The sequence below is a fragment of the Rhineura floridana genome, chromosome 3, assembly GCF_030035675.1.
Source record: "Rhineura floridana isolate rRhiFlo1 chromosome 3, rRhiFlo1.hap2, whole genome shotgun sequence".
Taxonomy (NCBI): domain Eukaryota; kingdom Metazoa; phylum Chordata; class Lepidosauria; order Squamata; family Rhineuridae; genus Rhineura; species Rhineura floridana.
This window is the reverse complement of record NC_084482.1, coordinates 211,504,273-211,515,997: the sequence shown is the minus strand read 5'-3', so window position 1 is coordinate 211,515,997 and position 11,725 is coordinate 211,504,273. Positions and strand designations below refer to the sequence as shown.

At 48.5% G+C, this 11,725-nt stretch overlaps 1 protein-coding gene across 1 annotated transcript in view; it reads left to right on the top strand.

The window, feature by feature from the left end:
* Positions 1-11,725, top strand: part of LOC133381454 (uncharacterized) — an 86,846-nt gene that overhangs the window by 74,116 nt on the left and 1,005 nt on the right. The gene's annotated exons all lie outside the window — the stretch shown is intronic.

Sequence of the window (11,725 nt, the reverse complement as noted above, 5' to 3'; positions counted from 1 at the left end):
CTCGGCTGTATTGTTGAGATCACCCAGACTGTTTGTGCTGGGGGATGTCAACATCCACGCCGAGGCCGCCTTATCTGGGGCGGCTCAGGACTTCATGGCTTCCATGACAACCATGGGGCTGTCCCAATATGCTACTGGCCCAACACACGTGGCAGGGCATACTCTAGACCTGATTTTTGCAACTGGACATGGAGATGGTGATCTGAATGTAGGGAGTCTTACATCAGCCCCTTTGTCATGGACAGATCACCGCTTGTTGAGGTTTAGACTTACAGCAGCTTTTCCCCTCTGCAAGGGTGGAGGACCCATTAAGATGGTCCGCCCCCGGAGACTAATGAATCCGGATGGTTTTCAAAAGGCTCTGGGGAGTTTTCCGGCTGATAGGGCTGGTGCTCCTGTCGAAACCCTGGTCGAACTATGGAATGCTGAAATGACCCGGGCATTTGACATGATCGCTCCTGTGCGCCCTCTCCTATGTAGAGCTCCTTCAGCTCCATGGTATACTTCAGAGCTGAGAGCAATTAAACAGGAGACGGCTTGAGTGCAGATGGAGACGAACTCCTGAGGGATGCAATTATGCACTGGTAAGTGCCTATAGCAAGCTGTATTTAGGGGCAGTACGGGCAGCACAAAAACAATATTTTGTTGCCACTATTAAATCTTCTATCTGCCGTCCGGCAGAGCTTTTTAAAGTTGTCAGAGGGCTAGTACATTCTGGCCCTAGGGACACGGTAGAACTATCTGAAGCACGCTGTAATGAATTTGCTAGGCACTTCCAGGATAAAATCTCTTGCATCTGTCAAGACTTGGACTCCAGTGTTATAGCAGTTGAATCAAATGAGGTATCCGGAGCACAGCCTGGTCATGATTTTTTGGATGAGTTTCAATTGGTGCAGCTTGAGGACCTTGACAAGGTGCTTGGACAGGTGCGTGCAACCTCTTCTGTTCTGGATCCTTGCCCCTCTTGGCTAATAAAAGCTAGCAGGGATGGAACAGGCGGCTGGGCCAGGGAAGTGATTAATGCCTCACTGTGTGAGGGAGAGGTCCCTGACTGCCTAAAGGCGGCGGTAGTGAGACCACTTTTGAAGAAATCTTCCCTGGACCCAGAAAATCTTAATAATTACAGGCCGGTAGCAAATGTCCCATTCCTGGGCAAGGTCCTAGAAAGAGTGGTTGCAGACCAGCTCCAGACACTCTTGGATGAGACCGATTATCTGGATCCATTTCAATCGGGTTTCAGGCCCGGTTTTGGCACGGAGACGGCCTTGGTCGCCTTGTATGATGACCTTTGTCGGGAGAAAGATGGGGAGTGTAACTCTGTTGATTCTCCTTGATCTCTCAGCGGCTTTTGATACCATCGACCATGGTATTCTTCTGGGGAGACTTGCGGATTTGGGAGTTGGAGGTACTGCTTGGCAGTGGTTCTGCTCCTACTTGGCAGGTCGTCTCCAGAAGGTAGTGCTTGGGGAGCATTGCTTGGCACCCTGGGCTCTCCAATATGGAGTTCCGCAGGGGTCAGTTCTGTCCCCCATGCTCTTTAACATCTACATGAAGCCGCTGGGTGCTGTCATCAGGAGTTTTGGAGTGCGTTGTCACCAGTATGCTGATGACACGCAGCTCTACTTCTCCTTTTCATCCTCATCAGGTGAGGCTGTCAAGGTGCTGACCCAATGCCTGGCTGCGATAATGGACTGGATGAGAGCAAATAAATTGAAGCTCAATCCAGACAAGACTGAGATGCTGTTAGTAGGCGGTTCCCCTGACCAGATGGTGGATGTGCAAGCTGTCCTGGATGGGGTTGCACTCCCTCTGAAGAAGGAGGTTCGTAGTTTGGGAGTTCTTTTAGAACCATCCCTGTCACTGGAGGCTCAGGTAGCCTCGGTGGCACGGAGTGCTTTCTACCAGCTTCGGCTGGTGGCCCAACTACGCCACTATCTGGACAGGGGAAACCTTGCTTCAGTTGTCCATGCCCTGGTAACCTCTAAATTAGACTACTGCAATGCACTCTACGTGGGGCTGCCCTTGAAGACGGTTCGGAAACTGCAGCTCATGCAAAATGCGGCGGCCAGATTGATAACCGGGACCAGGCGGTCCGAACATATAACACTGATTCTGGCCCGCTTGCACTGGTTGCCTATATGTTTCCGGGCCCGATTCAAAGTGCTGGTTTTAACCCATAAAGCCTTGTACGGCATGGGGCCACAATACCTGATGGAACGCCTCTCCCGATATGAACCTACCCGTACACTGCGCTCAACATTGAAGGCCCTCCTCCGGGTGCCTACTCAGAGAGAAGCCCGGAAGGTGACAACAAGAAAAAGAGCCTTCTCAGTGGTGGCCCCTGAACTATGGAATATTCTTCCTGATGAGGTACGCCTGGCACCAACATTATTATCTTTTCGGCGCTAGGTAAAAACCTTCCTCTTCTCCCAGGCATTTTCAGCATTTTAGTAGTATTTAATATGCATTTTAGTATCTGTTTAATTATGTTTTAATTTTTGATATCTTTAACTTATTTTAGATTGCTTAATATGTGGTTTTAATTGTATGTTAGATGTTTTTACCTGTTGTGAGCCGCCCAGAGAGCTTCGGCTATGGGGCGGTATAAAAATTTAATTAATAATAATATTAATAATAATAAGGACCGAGTTAACTTCTTAAGTCATGTCACAAAGCCAGAGTTACAGAGTACATGGAAATACATGTCACGATACATCACCCGTCAGATGCCATGGATGGAATAGATGTGAGGGTTCCCTCCTGCTTTCTTTGACCCCACCCCCACTTCAACAGAGCCAAGGGGGTCCTGCATGCTATAGAACTGGCCTTTTATACACCCTATTTACAAAGGGATGGCTTGTTCCCATGGCTTTATCAATTTTGCTACCCACTAGAGGAGAAATTTTGGAAATTTGCATTTGCTGCCTCCCGGAAGCACTCCATATCTTCTTCTCACTTACTGGTGACAGTTCATGTAACATACTGGCTGTCTGCTCAGAGATTGTATCTTGTACCGTACTCTGCTTTATAAGGAAACAATGCTTAGTCTAGAAGGGAGGGTTTAAGAAACCCATTTTCAAAAGAGAACTTTCTTCCTCTGTGTAAACTACAAGCAAAGCCATTAAAAGCTTATGTAAATAATTTCAGCACATTATATGCACATTTTAAGCCATTATTTGGGCTATCCCTTTATTATTTGATGTATATCCCATCCTTCCTTCCAGCAGGAGCCCAGGGCAGCAAAGAAGGCACTAAAAACATTTTAAAACATCATAAAAACAAAACTTGAAATACATTAACACTAAACAGCGTTAAAAACATTAAAAAAATTTTTTTTAAAGATTAAAAACATTATTAAAAAACAAGCCATTCTGACACAGAGACAGACTGGGATAGCTCTCAACTTAAAACACTTGTTGAAAAAGAAAAGTCTTCAAAAGGCGCCGAAAAGATAGGAGAGATGGCACCTGCCTAATATTCAAAGGGAGGGAATTCCACAGGGTAGGTGCCGCCACACTATAGGTCCGTTTCCTATATTGCACAGAATGAACCTCCTGATAAGATGGTATCTGCAGGAAGCCCTCACCTGCAGAGCGCAGTGATGGGGATGATGGTCTTTCAGGTATCCTGGTCTCGAGCAGTATTGGGCTTTGTACACCAAAACTAGAACTTTGAACTTGGCCCGGTAGCAAATGGGCAGCCAGTGCAACTCTTTCAGTAGCAGGGTGCTATGCTTGCGTTACCCTGCTCCAGTGAGCAGTCTCACCGCCGCATTTTGCACCAGCTGCAACTTCCGGATCAACTTCAAGGGCAGCCCCACATAGAGCGCATTACAGTAATCCAGCCTGGAGGTTACCAGTGCGTGGACAACAGTGGTCAGGCTATCCTGGTCCAGAAACGGCTGCAGCTGTCTCACCAGCCGAAGCTGGTAAAAGGCACTCCTAGCCACTGAGGTCACCTGGGCCTCTAGCGACAAAGATGGATCCAGGAGCACCCCCAGGCTACGGACCTGCTCTTTCAGAGGAAGTATGACCCCATCCAAAGCAGGCAACTGACCAATTATCCGAACTCTGGAACCACCAACCCACAGTGCTTCCGTCTTGCTAGGATTCAGACTCAGTTTATTGGCCCTCATCTAGCCCACCACCAAGTCCAGGCAGTGGTCAAAGGCTTGCACAGCCTCTCCTGATTCAGATGTTATGGAGAAATAGAACTGGGTATCATCAGCATACTGCTGACACCTCCCCCCAAAGCTCCTGATGACTGCTGCCAAGGGCTTCATATAGATGTTAAACAGCATGGGGTACAAGATGGTACCCTGTGGCACCCCACAGCACAGCTGCCAGGGGGCCGAAAGACAATCACTCAATGCTACTCTCTGAGAGCGACCCTGGAGATAGGATCGGAACCACTGTAAAACAGTTCCTCCAATACCCATCTCACCAAGTCGGCCCAGAAGGATACCATGGTCAATGGTATCAAAAGCCGCTGAGAGATCAAGTAAGAATAACAGAGTCGCACTCCCCCTGTCCTTCTCCCGATAAAGGTCATCCATCAGGGCAACCAAGGCCGATTCAGTCCCATAACCAGGCCTAAACCTAGACTGGGATGGGTCAAGATAGTCTTTCATCCAAGAGTACTTGCAGTTGCTGCGCCACAACCCTCTCAATCACCTTCCCTAAGAAGGGGGTATTTGCAACCGGTAAGTAGTTGTCCCAAACCAATGGGTCCAGGGTGGGCTTTTTCAGGAGTGGTCGAATCACCGCCTCTTTCAAGGCGGCTGGAATCACTCCCTCCCACAATGATGCATTGACCACACCCTGGATCCACTTGGTCAGACCCCCCCCCAGCAAGCTTTAATAAGCCAAGAAGGGCAAGGGTCAAGACACGTTGCTGGCTGTATCATCACAAGCACCTTGTCCACATCATCAGGCCGCATCAACTGAAACTGTTCCCAAGAAATAGGAGCAGATGTTGCACTGGACACCTCATTGGGGACTACAGTATATGTAGATGGGCCATCAAGACTGCTACGGAGGCGAGCAACTTTACCCTCAAAGTGCCTTGCAAACATTTCACAGTGGTCCTCCGAAGGGTCTAAGACTCCATTTCCTGGGGCTGATGTCAAAAGACCCCTGACAATACGGAAAAGTAGCTGGACGGCTACTTGAGGATGTGATGGAGGTAGAGAAGTGGGCCTTCTTCGCCGCCCTCACCGCCACACAATAGGCACAGTTATGATGTTTTACTCGTGCCTGATCTGTCTCACAGGACGTCTTTTCCCACTTGCACTGTAGCCGACATCCAGCCTGTTTCATTGCCCTTAGCTCACTGGTGTACCAAGGTGCAAGCCAGGCTCCACAGTGCCGGAGAGGGCGCTCGGGGGCAACCGTGTCGAGCCAGATGCGCCTCGCTGTTCCACAGCATGACAAGGGCTTCAACAGGGTCACCTGCTCTATCTCCTGGGAACTCCCCCAGGGCATTCAGGAATCCAGTGGATTCCATTAGTCTCCGGAGACGGACCATCTTCATCTGTACACCCCAGGGAAGACTCAGAGCCATAAGTCTAAACTTCACCAGGAAGTGGTCTGACCATGACATCCACCCCCCCCATCTCCAGACCACCCCTTCCTCCATCTGGAGCAAAGACCAAGTCGAGGGTGTGCCCTGCTCTATGCGTTTGGCCAATAGCAACTTGAGACAGCCCCATGTTTGTCATGGAGGCCATGAAGTCCCGAGGTCTCGGTAATACACACCAAATTGGCACATTCATCCACAATCATGTAATGGATTAGAGTGGTCTTCTTATGTACCGATCTGGCATTAAACAACAACACACACAGGCCAGTGGGCACAGCAGATGAGCAACGAGGAACCAAACCATCAGAGGAGTGGCAGCAAGGAACAAGGCGCAGATAGCCCTGCCTTTGCCTTCTGTGGTAATTCATCACATCCCCATGGCTATATTTCCCTCTGCGGGTAATCACTGAGATTGGGGTGGCATCACCCATGTTCCTCCATGCTAAGACTCCTCCTAAATACCTATTATGGGCCCAACACGAGCCCACCAACAAAGCCTACCGGAGCGAATTATCCCAGTAGGCCTCTGCAAGGAGTGGGAACAGTCCCACCCATTCAAACTTACTCACACAGGGCCCATCTACTCCCCCTCCTGTCTCACACCCAGGGAGGGCCAGCCTTCTGCCAATTACACACTCTCACTCTGAAGGCATCTGGCGACTTTCTCCTATCGTGCAGTTCACTGCACAGGCTCCCACCCTGTGCAGGAACTACACATGCACCACACGCCCTCCCCACCACCAACCTCCTCTAGACTGGTTTAACAGAAAACAAATTAAGAAATAATAATAATAAAAAAACAAGAAAAAGTAATAGAAGGGGAGTAGCACCCTCGCCCTCGGGACTCCCCAAGGGGCAACTCCCCAAGGGGCAACCCCCTTTGGTGGCAACCCCGCCAGGGGCAGACCCGCCGCCCAAGGGCAGCTGGGCTTTTATGCCTCCTGGCCCAGCCAGCAGCTGTTGCAAGGGGCTGCGAGATTAACTGCAGCCTCTCTGTGGAGCAAGGGGCAGGCAGGGGGTCCCAGTCCTTGCGGCACTTACCAGGAACTTCAGCTGTCTCGACAGACAGCAGCCCAAAGGAGCTCGTAGCAAGCACCCAGGTGCCAGATACTCACTCCCAGGGCAGGTCTTCCTCAGTCCCCTCATGCTGCAGCTGTTCCCAGTAAGTGTTAGTGAATGTTAACAAAGCCCCTTCCCCCCCAAGCCAAATGTTAACACTTTGCAACGTGTCATCACTCCTCCTGGCTGACACACGGGACCATCCAGGCTGGCAACTCCTGGGATGCAGAAGGGATCTTTCAACATTGAATGGAAAGCGCTACTCGAAAAGTGGCAAACTTTGAATCAAAGGAATCAACTTCAGGAGAACCCAACTGAAAATAACTGTTGTATTAAAAGGGTAAATAGGTGGAGACCGCAATCCAAATGTTAATGTAACATATTGGCTGTCTGCTCAGACACTGTATCTCGTACCGTACTCTGCTTTATAAGAAAACAACGCTTTGTCTAGAAGGGAGGGTTTAAGAAACCCATTTTCAGAAGAGACCTTTTTTCCTCTGTGCACTACTAAACTACAAGCGAAGCCATTCTAAGCTTATGTAAATGATTTTAGCACACTCTTTGCACATTTTAAGCCATTATTTGGGCTATCCCATCACACTGTGCAGGGTTTGTCTGAGTGCCTGTAGCGCCCAGACGTTATTTTCTGCAAACGCTACTACACAGTAAGTGTTAGTGAATGTTAACAAAGCCCCTTCCCCTCACCCAAAGGGAAAAGTGAAAACTTTGCAAAGAGGCTTTGGGAGGTCTCCTGATTTGCAACAGCTATAGATCAGGGAGTCATGAAGAATTCCACTTACAGTGCAATGCAGAGCAGCCATTATTCAAGGGAAGGTGGTCCGTTCTGATTTACGTAGTTACAGGATTAGATCCATCTATAGGGGAGATTTGAAATGTGGCAAATGTTCATGCTGCTCACAAGCATCCTAAAGATGGAAGGAAATTCAGATTGAACAGTTTCACTAAGTGTCAATCTATTGATGTATGTTATATTTGTACCAACACCATCAACTACGCAATTTATAGATTATATACTCCAGAAGAGGTAAAATATTTCACTAGAGAATTGATCCATATGTCTTGTGACAAAGGCCAAAATCTGCATATTGTGTTACATTTTAGATTTTTGGTTTAAATGGACTCACTGACAAGTTTAGCTTATCCTACATACAGTACAGAATAAGCCAGTGTGGTGTAGTGGTTAGAGTGTTGGACTAGGACCTGGGAGACCAGGGTTTGAATCCCCACGTAGCCATGAAGCTCACTGGGTGACATTGGGCCAGTCACTGCCTCTCAGTCTCATGAAAACCCTCTTCATAGGGTCGCCATACGTCGGAATCGACTTGAAGGCAGTACACTTACACACATATACAGTATAACATCTTTTTGAAATTAATGATGATAATCACCCGTAAAAGTATTCTCTTATTTATTATATATCTTGGTCTTTCGGAAAGATGAGTTTATATTGTTGTTCCCTGAGATGAGTGCAAGGGAGATATATGTGCAAAATATTTAATTGTGGTACGTGCTGTAATTAGTTATACATTTGCAGCATAAGGATGCTAGATGGTTAATAGTGTATTGTACTTACAGCTATGAAATCACCATCTAAAAGCATCTCTGTATAGAAAAGTATTCTTATCGACTAGAGAAGCACAACAAGAACTTAATTCTTCAAGAAAGAATTGTTATCATTCCTCCCAAGGACAGCTGAGAAAATTAACAGGGGAGATTGGAAAAGACAAAGACCTCCATTGCATCCCATTGAGACTTCAGGACAAGGTCATCCCTCAATACAAGGCATGCTGTATAGTGTCTCAGGCTTTCAGAGCATCATTTTAGACTTTATAGCAAAGCCATACGCTGGGCAAGAGTCTCTTGCACTCCAGTGGAGGCGTTTTTTCTTTCTTTCTGTTAAACTGAGTTTAACCTTCTCTAACTGACAAAAGTAACTGAACTGACTTGGCTTTCCGGTTCCATTCATCTTCCAGATACAGCAACATATATCATCACATCTTCCCTTCTCACGCAAGCCAAACCAGTTTGGGAGCCTTGTCTGCCAGCCTCCCCATATTTCTATGATCTATATATTTGTCTTGAACCCCCAGGAGGGTCCGAACCCCCAGGAAGGAGCCACAGCTCATTGGGTAGAGCAACTACTTTGCATGCAGAAGGTCCCACGTTCAATCTCCAAGGACAGACTCCCTGCCTGAAACGCTGGAGAGCTGCTGCCAGTCAGTGCAGACACCACTGAGCTAGATCGACCGCCATGCTCTGACTCAGTACAGGGCAGGAGCTCCGTGTCTTCCTCCATGCTGCACAACGCCTCTTTCCTTCTTGGCTCCCGCTCTGAGAGATCATCAGGAGGCTTGACTTCGTGAGGGTTAAAATAAACGAAAGCAGATTCCTAGAAAGGAAAGAGGAGGAGGAGGTGCGGGAGGGTTCAAAGAAAATGCGGCTCCTCTCCCTCTGACGTCACTTCCTGCCGGGCTCTTCCCTTGGAGGAAAGTGGCTCCCTGGTCAAGAGCGCAGTTTGATCCGCCATTAAACGCCAGAAGCAGCAGCAGCGCTGCAGCGTCGGTGGCGCCTTCTGGGGTCTGGTAAGCCCCTTGTCCCTGCTGTGCATTTGGGCGAAGGGGAGTCCCAGGGCCTAGGGGAGGAGCTGCAGGGCGGGGGAGCCAGGAGGGGGCGGGAGACCCCAGATTGGAGCCCCACCCGGTGAAGGCAGAGGAGCGGCTGGAGAGCAAGGGAGACCCTCACCCTGTAAGGAGGTGGCCTCTGTTCTGTGACCCTTCAGGATCCCCCGTCAGAACATCCGCCATAATAACAGACAAAGCAAATAAAACGGAAGAAAAAAGATAGGCAGGGCCTTGGTACAATGAGTGGAAAGTGGAGCTTCCTTATGCAGAAGCAGTATACCAGGCTTAGTGTGTTATATGGCCTCAATTTGATGGCTAGACAAGAAGGGAATCCTGGGGGGGGGCTGTATCCCTCAGAGCAAAAGCTCCTCTGTTCAAAGTCCCTTTCATTCTCACTTGGTGGTAAGTACCCAAGCACTACATGGGTGGCCCCCTCTGAAATCTTGTGAGCATCCTCTGCCTTTACACATTTGGTGGAAAGGTTTTCACAGAGCAGGGCGCCCAGGAGGCCTGTTCAGCTGATCCATCCAAATCAGGGAGGAGAGCTACCTCTCCCTCCCCAGCAAGGCCAGGACACCACTTTGAATTAAGGGGCAATTGAAAGTATGCCTATCAATGCCCCCGTTATTCACACACTGACTGGTGTTATCACACATGTGCCCATCCAGGCAAGTAACCCCTGGGATACAGAAGGGACCTTTAAGTGCTACTGAAAATTGGCAATCTTTTTTTTCATCAAGGGAATCAAACTCTGAAGACCCCGACTGAAAGTGAACAACCGTGTTTTATTAAAAGGGTAAATAGGTGAAGAGAGCCTACAGGACAGGGCAGCCCCCACCCGCATCCATATCCCATCACTCAATGCCTGCTGAGGTGAAGGTAAAGTCAGTTCTTCCTTAATTTATGATGACAATCCCAAAAATGTTGGTTCATTGCTTTCTTTCACCACATTATACTCAAAGATCTTTCCATTTCCTTATCACAACCAGGTCATAAACTCCAGGAACTGCAGCGTTCCAATTTAATTTAATATGCAACAATATAGCTCACGTTTAACTCTGAAGGGGGACAGTTCTAAAGATAAGCAAATCTATCAAGAGATGAAAGGAATAACGTATTTCATTCACAATTAAACCAAAATTCTGTATTCCAGGAGAGGCTTGTAAAAGTTCAGGGATAAGTTAGGGAGTATAGGATCTTATATTGAATTAGACAATTGTCCCATCTAGCTCAGTATTGTCCGCACTGACTGGCAGAGTCTCTCCAGGATTACAGGCAGGGAGTCTTTCCCAGCCCTACCTGGAGATTCAAAGTGGGACCTTCTGTGTACAAAGCAGCTGCTCTATCATTTGAGCTACAGCCCTTCCCCTGAAAGGTTCTCTCTTTCAGCTTCTTTGTAAATAAGAATAGGGGGGAAATGGGGATGATGGGGGTCTCTGAGCGCCGTTGGAGCTGCTGTCAGAGATGTGCCAACCATCCAGACACCCATCTTCAAAGGAAGACGTAGGCCCCATCATTGGGTTTTTATCAAAGGTTATATGGTAGAAACAATAATCCTCACGTTTGACTATTCTTACCCAGCACCTTTCCTGCTCTGCAACCCTTTGGCCTGGGCATAGTGATCCCTGTTTGGCTTCGCTCATAGAATAAGTGGACCTGCTCCTTCTGAACGTGGCCTCAGAAGGCAGAAAACTATTCCCAGAAGCAGAGAAGGGATGAGGACCCCGTGAAAGGCCAAGAGATCAAATATGGAACAGCAAGACCCATCTACCCCTGAAGCAGGACTTGGCCCTGATGCCATCAAGACTGAGACCCATGCGGAGGAATTCCTGGGGGAAAATGTGCAGAAGATCTTGGGGAAGAATCCCCTCACCTCAGATGTGCAGCGCCAGCAGTTCCGGTGTTTCCGCTACCAGGCAGCTGAGGGCCCCTGAGAGACTTGCAGCCGACTCCACCTTCTTTGCCGTGAGTGGTTGAAGCCAGAGCGACACTCAAAGAACCAGATCATGGACAAGGTGATCCTGGAGCAGTTCCTGGCTGTCCTGCCCCCAGAGATGGAGAGCTGGGTGAGGGAATGTGGGGCCGAGACCAGTTCCCAGGCGGTGGCCCTGGCAGAAGGTCTCCTGCTGAACGTGGCAGAGGACGAGAAGCAGGCAGAGCAGCAGGTAAGATGGCTGTCCCTGGTCTAGATGAAGCCTTCCAGATGTTGTTGAAGTAAAAGTCCTATAATCGCTGGCCATTCATGTTATTGTCTGGGGCTGATGTGAATTGGGGTTTGGTCCCATCTGAAGGGCACCACGTTGGCTACCCCGATATCAAGTATCTCTAAGGGTTTTGCATCTATCCTTCCTTTCTATATCAAATATTCCTGTGGTATTGCCTCTGTCACTCCTTTTTTAATTCTGCTCCCCATTATATGACTTGAGTTCTTCTTATGCTTTTCA